The sequence below is a fragment of the Rhinoderma darwinii genome, chromosome 3 (genome assembly GCF_050947455.1).
Source record: "Rhinoderma darwinii isolate aRhiDar2 chromosome 3, aRhiDar2.hap1, whole genome shotgun sequence".
In the NCBI taxonomy this organism is placed as follows: Eukaryota; Metazoa; Chordata; class Amphibia; order Anura; family Rhinodermatidae; genus Rhinoderma; species Rhinoderma darwinii.
In genome coordinates, this window is record NC_134689.1 from 302441112 (window position 1) to 302457083 (window position 15972).

The 15972-nt window shown below is 41.5% G+C and overlaps 1 long non-coding RNA gene across 1 annotated transcript; it reads right to left on the reverse strand.

Annotated features, from left to right (window-relative positions):
• Window positions 1-367: 367 nt before the first annotated feature.
• LOC142749748 (uncharacterized) lies at window positions 368-14660 on the reverse strand. The gene is made up of 3 exons (XR_012882449.1): window positions 14547-14660; window positions 2097-2171; window positions 368-584 (listed from the first exon to the last, which is right to left on the reverse strand). It is a non-coding gene; the product is annotated as an uncharacterized LOC142749748 (long non-coding RNA).
• Between the last annotated feature and the right edge of the window lie 1312 nt (window positions 14661-15972).

The following is a 15972-nucleotide window of genomic DNA, read 5'->3' on the forward strand; positions in this document are numbered from 1 at the left end:
TCCTACACTGTGCAGTCGCTCAGAAAATGGCGGCACACAGTGTAGGAGGTTTGAAGACATTCAAACCCCTCCTTCTCATGGCACTAGCCAGAATAAGGGTGGGGGGATTGTGGGAGGACACTAGAGGAGAGTGTGTCCACCCCAAATTTGCAGCATAAATCAATGAGGTTGCTTTACCACAGTGACCATGCTGCAATTTTGGGAACTGCTCCCTCTAGTGGCCAGCACATGGAAATGTTATAAATTTGAATTTCATTTATAATATTTCCTGACTTGTGAAAAAATTAAAAAACAATGTGTAATCACTCAAATACTAATTGATTAACTGAAAAAAAAATAATAATTTTTAGCGATACATTCCCTTTAATGTCACTGATGAAAAATCATTGATAACACCAAATATTTTGGTGCAGTAAAAAAGAAAAAACATCCGTAGTGATCCACTATAATGGCCCTCTATGCAGACACCCGTAAATGCCGCATGGAGCCGACAGGAGACAAAATTCTTTCCTAGCACCGCTGCTGGTTTGTTCTAGCGTTCTGCAGGTGTCACAGCTGTCAGGCTAGTAATATGCCACCAATGTCTGTGGGGAGACAACGCGTAACAAATGAAACAATTTAACCATGGAGGGTGTCTATGAATGTATATTATTCTCTTTTATTGCAATTGTAACTAAAGTTATGCAGACCAAAAGAAAAATGGTAGTAATCCAGCACTCAAGAGGTATCAGATAAAACGTGAAATTTATTAATGCATTAAAAACAGATGTCCAACAAGGAAAAAAATAGCTATGAGTAAGGACCGTAATGTCACACAGGTCTGAAAAAAGGTGAGCCATTTTAAACCATTGCTTCGTCCTTATTGGACATGTATTTCTAATGCATCAATAAATTTCAAGCTTTAACCGATACCTCTGGAGTGCTGGATTAGTAACATTTTTCTTTCGGATTGTCCTTCTGTTGCCGATGCAGCCCATTGTTTGTCCATTGCACCCGGAGAAACAGCACACCTGAAACCAGCATCTATACACGGTGAGAATACATCTAAACTTTCCCAATTTTTCTATTTAAAGTAATGCAGATACAGCTCAGAATCCACTATAGCAGTGATCCCCAACCACTGGGCTGCGGACCAATACCGGGCCACAGCATCTGGTAACCGCCCCAGTGGTTGCGGGGAATTCCGGGCGAAAAACCGCACCAAATTGTGGTGCAATTTTTCACCCGGAATGTCCGCTGTGGAAAACTGCTGAGCGATGACGTTTTATCTCAGGAGACCAGTTACATGTGATAAAGCGTCATCCTAGGTGGCCAGCCCTCTGACGTCATCCAGGTCAGCCTCCTGGGATGATGTTTCATCCCATGTGACTGCCGTTATAGCCTGTGATTGGCTGCAGCGGTCACATGGGATGAATCGTCATCCTAGGAGGCCGAGTTGGAGGAAGAAACAGACTTCTAAGTAAGATTTTTTTTCCTGAGTTGCGTTTTTTGTGACGGAATCGCTGCGATTCCGTCGCAATAAATGCAACAACTGGTATTTGTTGTGGGTTTTACCTCCTCATTGAATTCAATGGGGAAAACCTGCAAACAAATAAGCAGCGTTTACGCAAATACAATTGACATGCTGCGGAATAAAGCTTTGCACCGCATGTCAATTGTTTTTTCCGCAGCGTATGGATGAGATTTGTTCTCTCTCGTCCACTTTGCTGCTACTGTATTTTGCTGGGGATTTTCCGCAACAAAATCCGTTGCGGAAAATCCGCAGTATTTACGCATTGTGTGAACTGATCCAAAACACCAACACCCCCCCACGACCAGTTTGTGGAAAAATTGTCTTGCATGAAACTGGTCTTTGGTTAAAAAGAAGGTAGGGGACCGCTGCACTACAACAGTGTTTAAAAAAAATAAAATAAAAAAATATTTCTGGATAAATACTAAATACCCATACATACACACATAAGAGTTCAATGCAGGGTACTCTGCCTCATATGAGGGCAAAGATGAAACAAGTTTAAGGTGCAGGGATGGGCAACATTTCCTACACTGACAGGAAATGGGTGAAGCTTTACTTGCAAATATTACTCAGACAGTCATACTTTGTAGGAAATGTCTTCTGATAGCCACGGCTATTGGTTTCCTGTTTTCAGTTCACAATTTTCCTTTGGCATTACCTAAAATGGACAGGAAGGGCAGAGGATGAAGAGGTCACAGACAGAGTACAGTACTGCATGAAAATACTGAACCATAAAATCAAAACGTTTGGAAGGCATAGCCAACAAGCAGAGGAAATAACAAGTAAACAGATTGTATTTGGTGATGATTTCATTTGGATCTGGATAGATTATGGACTTTCTGTGCTAGTTACATAGTTAGGCCGGGTTTACACGAGCGTGTGAGTTATGCGCACGCAAAAAACACAGCGTTTTGCGTGCGCAAAAGGCACTTAACAGCTCCGTGTGTCAGCCCCGTATGATGCGCGGCTGCGTGCTTTTCACGCAGCCGCCATCATTATGACACTCCATTTGGATGTTTGTAAACAGAAAAGCATGTGGTGCTTTTCTGTTTTCATTCATCCTTTTCAGTGCTGTTGCGCGATTCACACGCGTCACACGGAAGTGCTTCGGTGTGACATGCGTGGTTTTCACACACCCATTGACTTCAATGGGTGCATGATGCGCGAACAGCGCACAAATATAGAACATGTCGTGAGTTTTTCGCAGCGGACTCACGCACCTGTTTGCACTGCCCCATAGACTAATATAGGTGTGTGCGAGACGCGTGAAAATCACGCGCGTTGCACGGACGTATAACACGCTCGTGTAAATGAGCCCTTACATAGTTTGTACGGTTGAAAAAAGACACATGTCTATCAAGTTAAACCAAGGAATGGGAAAAGGGAAGGGAAACATTTCTACACATAGGAGCTCATATTTTTTGTTCTAGGAAATTATCTAAGCCTTTTTTAAAGCCATCTACTGTCCCTGCTGTGACAGCTCCTGCGGTGACTATTCCATAGATTCACAGTTCTCACAGTAAAGAAGGCGTCACCTCCGCAGGTTGAACCTTTTTTTCTCCAGACGGAGGGAGTGCCCCTTTGTTTTTTGAGGGGGTTTTACATGGAACAGGATTTCACCATATATAAAATAAGTTAATCATGTCCTCCCTTAGTCGTCTCTTTTCAAGGCTAAATGGGTTTAATTCCTTTAATCTTTCCTCATAACTTAGATTCTCTATGCCCCTTATTAGCTTCGTTGCTCTTCTTTGTATTTTTTCTAACTCCAGGGCATCCTTTCTATGAACTGGAGCCCAGAACTGAACTGCATATTCTAGATGAGGCCTCACTAATGCTCTGTAAAGTGGTAATATTACATCCCTGTCCCGCGAGTCCATGCCTCTTATAATACATGACAATATCTTGCTGGCCTTTGAAGCAGCTGATTGACATTGCATGCTGTTATTTAGTTTATGATTTACAAGTACACCCAGATCCTTCTCAACAACGGACTCCCCCAGTATAGATCCCCCTAGGACATATGATGCATGCAGGTTGTTCGTACCCAGGTGCATAACTTTACATTTATCTACATTAAACTTCATTTGCCAAGTGGACGCCCAAACACTTAGTGTGTCTAAATCAGCTTGCAATTTACAATACTACATAGCTTGGTGTCATCTGCAAAAATAGAAATAGTGCTATTAATCCCATCCTCTATATCATTAATAAATAAGTTGAATAATAGTGGTCCCAGCATGGAACCCTGGGGTACACCACTTCTAACCAGGGACCATTCAGAGTAGGAATCATTGACCACAACTCTCTGGATACGGTCCTTGAGCCAATTCTCAATCCAATTACAAAACTATACTTTCTAAACCTATAGTCCTTAATTTACCCATTAGACTTCTATAAAGGACAGTGTCAAATGCCTTTGCAAAGTCCAAAAACACTATATCCACAGCGGCCCCTCTGTCTAGGCTTCTGCTCACCTCTTCATAAAAACAAATCAGGTTGGTTTGACAACTTCTGTCCTTCCGTGCTGGCTGTCACTTGTAATACTATTTTTTGTCACATAATCCTGTATATAGTCCCTCAAACATTTTCCCCACGATGGATGTTAAACTTACTGGTCTATAATTACCCGGGGAAGCCCTAGAGCCCTTTTTGACAATAGGCACCACATTTGCCCTGTGCCAGTCCCTTGGCACTATACCAGTCACTAGAGAATCTCTAAATATTATGAAGAGGGGGACAGAAATAACTGAACTAAGCTCTTTAACCCCTTAAGGACGCAGCCTAGTTTTGGCCTTAAAGGAACAGTGTCATCACAAATTATTTTTTTATATGTTAAAGATGTTAGTGCTTTATTAAAAACGTTTATATTTATTTGTGTGTTTGTGTTTTACTTTTTCTTATTTTTACACTTTTTCTTCCCTATGGGGGCTGCCATTTTTTGTTCCATTTCTGTATGTGTCGATTAACGACACATACAGACATGGAATACGGGTCCCGTCCCATTCACTTCTGTGTACGGCGTCTGTGTGGGAACTGCGCATGCGCCGCTCCCACACAGTCCAATTTGAAATTGGCGCCGTCCGGCGCCATTTTCCTGTGGACCGGAAGTCGCGGCCGGACAGTAATATTACTACTTCCGGTCGCGGCTTCCGGACTTGTGCACTTGGACCAGTGGCAGCAGACGGAGCGGACGGGCCGGAGGGAGCCGCGGCGGCAGGAGCAGGTAAGAGATTTCAATGTATGTTCGTGTTTGTGTGTGTTTACTACTGTATGTAAACCTACTACACTGTGTGTTAGCTCAAAAAATGGCGACACACAGTGTAGGAGGTTACACCGTTCAAACCCCTCGTTTATCCCGGCACTAGCCAGGATAAAGGAGGGGGGGGGGATGCTGAGAGCTCACTAGAGCGAGGGCTTTTTACCCAATTTTGCAATGCTGCAATTTTGGGAATAGCTCCATCTAGTGACCAGAAATGGGAAATATTCTAAATTAGAATTAATTTATAATATTTCCTGACTCGTGAAAAAAATAAAAAAAATTTGAACAATGTTTAATCACCCACACACTAAATGTTTAATAAAAAAAAAAACAACATGTCTTTCTGGCAACACATTCCCTTTAAGGCTCAGAGCCCATTTTTCAAATCTGACATATTTCACTTTATGTGGTAATAACGTCAGAATGCTTAAACCTACCCAAGCGATTCTGAGATTGTTTTCTCGTGACACATTGATAGAAAATTTTTAAAAAATAGCATTTTTCAGAATTTAAATGCATCTGCTTGTAAAACAGACGGTTATACCACCCAAAATAGTTACTAGTTCACATTTCCCATATGTCTACTTTAGATTGGCATCGTTTTTTGAACATTCTTTTATTTTTCTTGGACGTTACAAGGCTTAGAACATAAACAGCAATTTCTCATATTTTTAAGAAATTTTCAAAAGCCTTTTTCTTAAGGTACCTCTTGAGTTCTGAAGTGGCTTTGAGGGGCCTATGTATTAGAAATCCTGATAAAACACCCCATTTTAAAAACTAGACCCCTCAAAGTATTCAAAACAGCATTTAGAAAGTTTTTTAACCCTTCAGGCATTTCACAGGAATTAAATCAAAGTGGAGGTGAAATTTGCAAATTTCATTTTTCTTGCTGAATTTCAATTTTATTCATTTTTTTTTCTGTAACACAGAAGGTTTTACCAGAGAAACACTGCTAAATATGTATTGTCCAGATTCTGCAGTTTTTAGAAATGTCCCACATGTGGCTCTAGTGTGCTCGTGGAATAAAACACAAGCCCTAGAAGCAAAGAAGGACCTAGTGCATTTTGAGTCCTCTTTTTTATTAGAATATATTTTAGGCAGCACGCCAGGTTTGAAAAGGTGTTGAGGTGCCAAAACAGTGGGAATCCCCCAATAGTGACCCCATTTTGGAAACTACACCCCTCAAGGAATTCATTTATGGTTGTGGTTACCATTTTGACCGCACAGTTTTTTCACAGCACGTATTTGAATTGGGCTGTGAAATGAAAAAAATGACATTTTTTCCAATAAAATGTCATTTGTGATAAAAAATTCTTATTTTCACAAGAATTTAAATACTCCATTTTGTTGCCCAATTTGTCCTGAGTGCGGCAATACCCCATTTGTGGTGATAAACTGCCGTTTGGGCCCATGGGAGGGCTCAGAAGGAAAGGACCACCATTTGGCCTACTGGGTATTTTCTAGTGCGAAGTCATGTATGCAGAAGTCCCTGAGGTACCAGAACAGGTGAAACCCCCAAGATGTGACCCCGTTTTAAAAACTACACCCTTAAGGCATTCATCTAGAGGTGTAGTGAGCATTTTGACCGGAGACCTACACCCCATAAACTGTAATGTGGGTTCTCCCGGGTATGGCAATACCCTACATGTGGCTGTTATCAGCTGCCCGGGCACATAGCAGGGCTCAGAGGGGAAAGACGAGGGGGGATAAGCTGTGCGGAGTGCATCAGGGTAAGTAAAATTGGGGTAAATTATAAACCAAGGGATGTATGATAAATTTTAAAACACTTTCATACAGAGTTCTGGTTATTCGGGACACGTGTCACATTGATATATTGTGTCCTCCCTTATCCCCCTCTTATAGCAGACTTTGCACCTCTTTTGACTTTTTCCCTTCTTGCCAGTTTGGGGAACTTCTCCTGGAAAGTGTTGCCCTGGTACGATGTGTGTGGCCCCGCTTCCAGAAGTACTGGGTGCCCCCCTTCTTGGTCCCTAAAGATTAGGTTCTTGATAATCACCTCTTGAAATTCCAGGAAAGTTCTCCCGTCTGGCCTGCACATCGACGTAGCACGTACGCAATGTACAATGCCATCTGTAAGATGTGCCCGGCCAGCTTCTTATACCACACCGCATGGCGCTGTAGGGCTTCAGGATTTGATCTGACAAGTCCATCCCTCCCATGTACCTATTGTAGTCCAGGATGCAGTCTGGTTTGGGGGTGGCCTTTCCTTCATATATCCTAAATCTGTAGGTATACCCTGATGCACTCTCGCACAGCTTAGACATCTTCACGCCATACCTTGCCCTCTTACCCGGCAGGTACTCGCGGAATTGAACCCTCCCTTTAAAATGTACCAGGGACTCCTCAATAGAAATACACTTCTCGGGGGTGTATGCATTGGAAAACCGGGCTCTGAAACGGTCTAATAGGGGTCTCCGTTTATACAAACGGTCAAAACTGGGGTCATCTCGGGGTGGGCACGGCTTATTATCAGTATAATGTAAGAAGCGAAGTATTGCCTCATTTATTAATTTTTTTAGGTTCCAGTTCAGTTCTGAAGTTGCTTTGAGGGGCCCATATATTAGAAACCCCTATCAAACACCCCATTTTAGAAACTAGACCCCTCAAAGTATTCACAACAGCATGTAGAAAGTTTATGAACCCTTTAGGTGTTTCACAGAAATTTAGAGCAAAGTAGAGGTGAAATGTAAATTATTTTTTTTGTCAGAAAATCCTCTTTATGCCATTTTTTTTACAACACAATTGGATTTATCAGAGAAACGCAACTTAATACGTATTACCCGGATTCTGCAGTTTTGAGAAATATCCCACATGTGGCCCTCGGGCGGTAATGGACTGGAGCACCGGCCTCCGAAGCAAAGGAGCACCTAGCGGATTATGAGACCTCCTTTTTATTAGGCACCATGTCCGGTTTGAAGAGGTCTTGTGGTGCCAAAACATTGGGAACCCCCCAAAAGTGACCCCAATTTGGAAAATAGACCCCTTGAGGAATCCATTGTAGTTTTCTTGGGGTGCATGCGGCTTTTTGATCCGTTTTTATTCTATTTTTAGGTGGCGTGGTGACTAATAAACAGCAATTCTACTATTGTTTTTTTATTCTATTTTTTTTACAGCGTTCACCGTGCGCTATAAATGACACATTCACTTTATTCTGCGGGGCGATACGATTACGGCGATACCTGATTTTTTTTATGTCTTATGGCGTTTGCACAATAAAATACGTTTTGTAAAAAATCATTCACTTTTTGTGTTACCTTATTCTAAGAGCCATAACGTTTTTATTTTTCAATCAATAAAGCCGTGCGAGGACTTATTTTTTGCGTAACGAACTGTAGTTTCCATCAGTACCATTTTTAGGTACATGCAACTTTTTGATCTCTTTTTATTCCATTTTTTGAGAGGTGAAGTGACCAAACAATTGTGATTGTGGTACGGTTTATTATTATTTTCTTTTACGGCGTTCACCGTGCGGGATAAATAACGAAATAATTTTGTAGTTCAGGTCGTTACGGACGCGGCGATACCAATTATGTACAGTTTATTTGTTTATATATTTTTATTAATAATAAATGACTGAGAAGGTAAAAAGGGGGATTTTTACTTTTAATACTTTTAAAACGTTTATTTTCTTATTTTTACACATATTTTTTTTACTTTTTTTTTACTGTATTACTTTGTCCCACTAGGGGACTTGAGGGCAGGAGGCCCTGATCGCTATTCTAATACACTACACTGCACTACATGCGTAGTGCAGTGTATTAGAACTGTCAGCTAGTCACTGACAGCAAGCATAGTGGGTCCTGACGTTGTCAGGACCCACTAGGCTTCCGTCTATGGCATAGCCGGACGCCATTGTTTGGTGTCCGGTTGCCATAGTCACCATCGCCGGCCGCTATCGTGTAGCAGGCCGGCGATGGCAGCTTAACCCCTAAAAAGCCGCGATCTCTATAGAACGCGGCTTTTAAGGGGTTAATCAGCGGGGACACAGCGATCGGTCCCCGCTGTAGGAGCTGTGACAGCTGCTAAACAAGACAGCAGCTGTCACAGCTCCTGTATGTGTCGGGAGGACGGCCAAAGCGGCCGTTACTCCCGAGACGTGCTATTAGGTCATGGAGCGCGAACGATACAGCTGCCATGACGTAATAGTACGTCAAGGAGCGGGAAGGGGTTAAGAACTCTAGGGTATAACCCATCTGGCCTTGTGTACATTTATTTTATTTAACTTAGCTTAGACCATATGTACATTCAGCCAATTCAGTATATCAACAGATATATTAACAGCACTGACACCAGCAATATAAGCTGCTCTTTCTTCTGTTTATATACAGAGCTAAAGAACCCAATTAGTAACTCTGCCTTCTCTTGATCCCCTGTGACCAACTCCCCATTACCACTATTTAGGGGTCCTACATGTTCAAACTTTGTTTTTTTACCATTTACATACTTGAAGAATTTTTGGGCATTTGTTTTAGGGGGGATTCACATGAACGTGTATTGGGTCCGTGCGGGCCGCGTGGTTTTCACGCGCCACGCACAGACCAATACAAGTCTATGGGGCAGTACAGACAGTCCGTGCTTTTTGCGCAGCGTTTGTCCGCTGCGCAAAAAGCGCGACATGTTCAATATCTCCGCATATTTTGCACATCACGCACCCATTGAAGTCAATGGGTGCGTGAAAACCACGCAGGTCGCACGGAAGCACTTCCGTGCGAACTGCCTGTTTCGCGCACCAGCTGTCAAAAGGATGAATGTAAACAGAAAAGCACCACGTGCTTTTCTGTTTACAAACATCCAAACGAAGTGTCTTTGAGATGAGCGAACCCGGACAACCATACCGAACTTCACCGGGTTCGGCCGAACTCGTTTTGGCCGAACCCGGCAAAAAAATTCCGGTACGCGACGTCAGGAGATAGTCACTGTCCAGGGTGCTGAAAGAGTTAAACTGTTTCAGCACCCTGGACAGTGGCTTCCGATCCCAATATACATGTGTAAAGAAGTTCTGACTTACCGATAACTCCCGGCTTCTTCCTCCAGTCTGACCCCCCGGGATGACAATTCAGTCCAAGTGACAGCTCTAGCCAATCACAGGCTGCAGCGGTCACATGGACTGCGGCGTCATCCAGGGAGGTGGGGCCCGATGTCAAGAGAGGCGCGTCACCAAGGACGCGTCACCAAGGCAACGGCCGGGAGGGAAGTTCTCGGTAAGTACGAACTTATTTTTTTTTAACAGGTTTCTCGATATTGTGATCGGCATTCACTGTCGAGGGTGCTGAAAGAGTTAACTGCCGATCAGTTAACTCTTTCAGCACCCTGGACAGTGACTGACGTCGACTAGACTCATCTCTATGATGGCGGCTGCGCGAAAATCACGCAGCCGCGCATCATACACGGATGACACACGGAGCTGTCAAGTGGTTTTTGCGCGCGCAAAACGCCGCGTTTTTTGCGCGCGCAAAAACGCAACGTTCGTCTGAATAAGCCCTTACTATCATTGGTCACCTGCCTTTCATTTTGTATTTTTGCTGATTTTGTTACCTTTTTGCAGATTTTATTAAGCTCTTTATAATTTACAAAGGCTACAGCTGTACCCTCAGATAGTTATTTTTTCTTTTTTTTATATGTATTCAGAACTACCCACAGTTATAAACTTATTTTAAAAAAAAATAAAAAAGAGGACCTGCCAGCTCTTCTGATGTAATTTACTACTAGAAAAACAAAACAAAAACCCCCGAAAAAAATAGTAAAAAAGTAAGAAGCAAAAATTATTTGGATAGCCTAACAAACAAAATAGTAGTAGCAATTAAAACAGCAGGTACATAAAAACTGCTAAAATATCAACTTAAAGTCTGAGACACTGCCCTACCATGTCCACCCAAAATCATATAAATTATAGCAATATTTTTTTAGGATTATTAAGTTACATATTTTGTTTTGGGGAAAAAGAGAAAAACATGAAATGTTCTATTTCTGACTCTTCTTTTAATTACTTCTGCAAAAATTCAACAAGGGCCGTAATGCCGCACATTTTGTTTGTTAGCTTGCAATATTTACATGGAAACCAAGTATGTGTACAGTTTGATTTGTGCCATAGTAAAAAAAAAAAAAAAAAACCTGCCATCAACCCATCAGACACACCCTGAATTAAAACTGATGGATATGCAAGACAATGGCAATGCTTTTGAAATTTATCACAGCCAGGGAAACTTATTGTTAGGTTACTTTTAATAATAATAGCTTACTGTTTGTAAAGGGAGTAAATCTGATAAATATGAAATTCAAAATGCTTTCAAAAATAGAAGCGTTAACAAAATGTAAAGTGATTGAACAGAAGAAAAATCTAAATCAAATCAATAGTTGGTGTGACCACCCTTTGCCTTCAAAACAGCATCAGTTCTTCAAGGTACACTTACACACAGGTTTTGAAGAAAGGGAGGTTGTTCCAAACATCTTAGAGAACTAACCACAGATCTTCTGTGGATGTAGGCTTCCTCAAATCCTTCTGTCTCTTCATGTAATTCCAGACAGACTCGATGATGTTGAGATCAGGTCTATGTGAGGGCCATATCATCACTTCCAGGGCTCCTTGTTCTTCTTTACACTGAAGATAGTTATTTTAATTAAATTGGCTGTATGTTTGGGGCAGTTGTCCTGCTGCAAAATAATTTGGAGCTAATCAGACGCCTCCCCGATGGTATTGCATGACGGATAAGTATCTGCCTGTATTTCTCATCATGGAGGTTAATCGTGACCAAATCTCCAACTCCATTTGGTGAAATGCAGCCCCAAACTTGCAAGGAACCTCCACCATGCTTCACTGTTGCCTGCAGACGCTCATTTTTGCACCGCTCTCCAGCCCTTTGGCAAACAAACTGCCTTCTGTTGCAGACAATATTTAAAATTTTGACTCATCAGTCCACAGTACCTGCTGACATTTTTCTGTACCCCAGTTCCTATGTTTTCCTGCATAGTTGAGTCGCTTGGCCTTGTTTCCACGTCGAAGGTATGGCTTTTTGGCCGCAATTCTTTCATGAAGACCACTTCTGGCCAAACTTCTCAGAAAAACGTAGATGGGTGTACCTGGGTCCCACTGGTGTATGCCAGTTCTGAGCGGATGGCATTGCTGGACATCTTCCGATTTCAAAGGGAAGTAACCATGATGTGTCTTTGATCTGCTGCTTCAAATATTATTGGAAAAAGGGGAAGATGTAAAAGAGATGTATGGCCCTCTTCCCCTTTTTCCAATAATATTTGATACATTAAAATTGGTGTGGCTCTTCTTGCGATCATCTAATCTATTTATTCTCACCTTATCGTTTGATCTGCTGCACTAAGTTTCCTTGGCCGACCTCTGCGTCTTCGGTCCTCAACGTTGCCCGTTTCTTTGTGCTTCTTCAAAAAAGCTTGAACAGCACATCTTGAAACTCCAGTCTGCTTTGAAATCTTTGCCTGGGAGGTACCTTGCTGATGCTGTATAACTACCTTGTGTCGTGTTGCTGTGCGCAGTCTTGCCATGGTGGACCTGTGACATGAAACGGTATTCCACAACCGCACCTCTGTAGCATAGTTTTGGCTATTCCTCACCCAGTTTTAACCCTCCTACACAGCTATTTTTGTTACAGCCAATGACTGTTTCAACCTACATATGAAAATGATGATTATCACCACCTGTTTGGTATAATTGGTTAAATCATACATCGACTATAATCCTACAAAATCCATAACTTTTTTGTCAATTGATATAAAAAAATAAAAAAATATTAACATTTCTATTTTTGAAAGCATCCTTACTTTGAGGATTTTTTCCTGCCTAAAACTTTTGCACACTACTAAATAAATTTATATATATATATATATATATATATATATATACACACACACACACACACACACACACACACACAAACAGAAAAAGAATAATGGAAAGATTTGGATATCTTCCGTGTTTTGGAAGGACTCCTGGTCTTGGCTTACGAATACTGATGCAAATACTGACCAAATTACTGCCGTGTGAAAGAGACCTAAAGCACATTTCCAAGAAAAACAACAAGAAATGATCATGGAAATCGCCATTTCACTACATTTTATACATAGCTGTAATGGGGCTCCGTGGATGTGCTTAATGCCTCTATTTTACCTCCATATGCCTCTGAATTCATACAGATAAATGTAGAGTAAGGAATATGGCAAAAAAAGAAAGTGGCATGCTCCATTGGACTAGAAGGGAGAATATCTCCATACATTCGGCACCAACCAAAGTCTGTACATCAGCACACGACTGTGCAGCTCTGTACTACAAAGCCGAATAGCCTCCGCGCACATGGTTCTGCCTTGCTTCTATGGGAGAATACCTCCATACATACTCAGTCTTTTGGAGCATGACTTGATTTTCTTTTCCAGAAAAAAAAGGTCGGAGGTACATTAGAGATCTCATGCACCTCTTTCGCCGCTCTATTACGGCTCTGTACAAAATAGAACCGTAATTGTGTGGAACCGGGTGTGTGCTCTCTCTCCTGTAAGCTCATCCGTTTATACTCTAGACTTCTCCAGCTTTCGGTTTCTGGGAGAAGAAGTAGTCAGTCATATTAGTTCCCATGGGGCTGATGTCTAGGTCACCCAGAAGGTCCTCCCAATTCCCTCCCTATGTCAGTCACTAACAAAAAACACCCTCTGTGCCGAGACATGGTTGATTAAATGACTATAAACAACATTACATGACCGGATATTAATAATGTGTCAGACAAGCCATGGTTTTCTGTATAGGGATCCAACTTATTTTCTGCTTCCCAAACAGCCATGTTTGCCAGGAATAATTTATTTATTATACATGGCAGCACGCAGAGTGCATGCAAACAAAAGCCTCCGTTTAAACATATAGCGAAACATGGAGATACAGAAACTTCTATAGAATAATTTTACAGATGAATTATAGCTCTGAACTTGTAAGGAGATGGAATAGCTTTGTGGGCATGAGGCCTCAGGGTTGAACTCACTTACACGTGCTGCTCCGTAGTCCATCCATATGGAAAAGGTACAGAATATGGAACCAGTGTTATTCTATTATCCCAATAGAAGCTCTATTTTGAGGAAATATGGTGTGTAATATGGCATCCATACGGAACTGTACTGATCACAATACAGATTTCTTACTGCACACCATATTACAGACCAAAATAAATGAGGCCTAATGTAGACCGTATTTGGTTACAACGTCTTTTTTGTTCTTCTAAATAAGGAATGCTGGGAACGCTCAAATCTCTGGAAATCTGATTTAAGCTATTACTAAAGACTCTGATATAAAGTCATGTGTGAAATAGCAAAGTTAATGCCTTGCATTAGTTTCATTTGGATGGAAATTGGATTTGTACTTTGTTTTGTGCGCATACAGGGGAACTGATGTAAAATGTTAGGACACGGAGGTTGGGTTCCCACACAGCGTATACACTGTGGATTTTCCGCAATTGAATTATGTGCAAAAAATTTCGCAGCATTTTCAGTAGCAGCAAAGTGGATGAGATTTGAACAAATCCGCTCCATAAATTGACTTGCGGTGAGTTGTTTTTTTTAATCCGCAACATGTTCATTTATGCTGCGGAATTGTTGCACTTCCAATGTGGAGGTAAAACCCGCAAGATAGCAAATGTTGCGATTTTTGCATCAGAAAAGTTGCGATTCCACCGCAAAAATCACAAATCAGAAAAAAAACTAAAACTGTATTCTGTTTAAATTTCATTAAAAAAAAAAAACTTTACTTACTCCCCGGCTGATTCCATAGCAACCCATCCCTCTGTACTCCATGCAGTCCAGCCTCCTTGGATAACATTTTATCCCATGTGGCTACTGCAGCCAATCACAGGCTGGTGCAGTCACATGGGCTGCATCGTCATTACAGGAGGCCGGGCTGCATGGAGAAAAGAAGGGACGATTCGCTATGGCAACGTCAGTGAGGTAATTATTGCCTGTTTTGTTTTTTTGTCCATCTCGGTTTTCTGCATCAGAGATTCCGGCCTAAAATCTGCACCACAATTTCATGCGTTTTTTCAGCAGGAATTCCCTGCAGGTTTTTGGTCAGATACACTGCATACTTTTACACTGCGTAACCAACCCTGTGTGCACATACCCTTATAGAACGAGTTGCTATACAGGTGTCACATTCATATAAACAAATTAGAGGTTACTAAATTCCCAGAGTGTTAGGCTGGGTTCACACGACCATGTTACGTCCGTAATGTACGGAACGTATTTCGGCCGGAAGACCCGGACCGAACACAGTGCAGGGAGCCGGGCTCCTAGCATCATAGTGATGTACGATACTAGGAGTTCCTGCCTCGCTGCAGGACAACTGTCCCGTACTGTAATCATAATTACAGTACGGGACAGTAGTTCCACGCAGAGGCAGGGACTCCTAGCATCGTACATCACTATGATGCTAGGAGCCCGGCTCCCTGCACTGTGTTCGGTCCAGGTCTTCCAGCCGAAATACGTTCCGTACATTACGGACGTAACATGGTCGTGTGAACGCAGCCTTACAGATGTCACATAACAATAAAAAAGGTGAGAAAAAAAAAAACGAAAAAAACTTTATGTAAAAATCAAGACCTCTTCATAGAACTCAGCCCAGCAACTTTACAGTTCGGATTCTCAGATATGCTTATTATTATTGTTATAACTGGTTTAGTCTTTAGAGGCTTATACAAAAGAGCTAAAAGCGGACATCTCAATGGCAATGCTGTATCTATGTGTACTTCCTGTATAATACACACCACAACATTGTGTCCTACACCTAGCAACACCAACTCGAATCCCTCTCATATTCATAGCCATTACAATCATCTCCTACACAAGTACAGGTTTTGGTAAAAAACGATAAAGGAAATGTAATAAGAACAGGTGAGAACCTAAAACTCCAGTGGAAAGAGGATTTATTTCACAAATATATAAAAATAGAATAAAAAGCTTCATACATCAATATTTTATGGAATGTTTTTTTTATATGAAGACTATTCTTTTGTGAGGCAGCTCTTACGGATGTTTACACAGTGCAGATTTTGTGCAGTTTTAGATGTATTTTTGACAAACAATGAATCTTTAAAAAAAGAAAGACTACTCCTTTTTTTTAAATCCAGTCTTTGTTTTAAACCCCTTAGTGACCAGTCTATTTTAGACCTTAATGGCCAAGCTA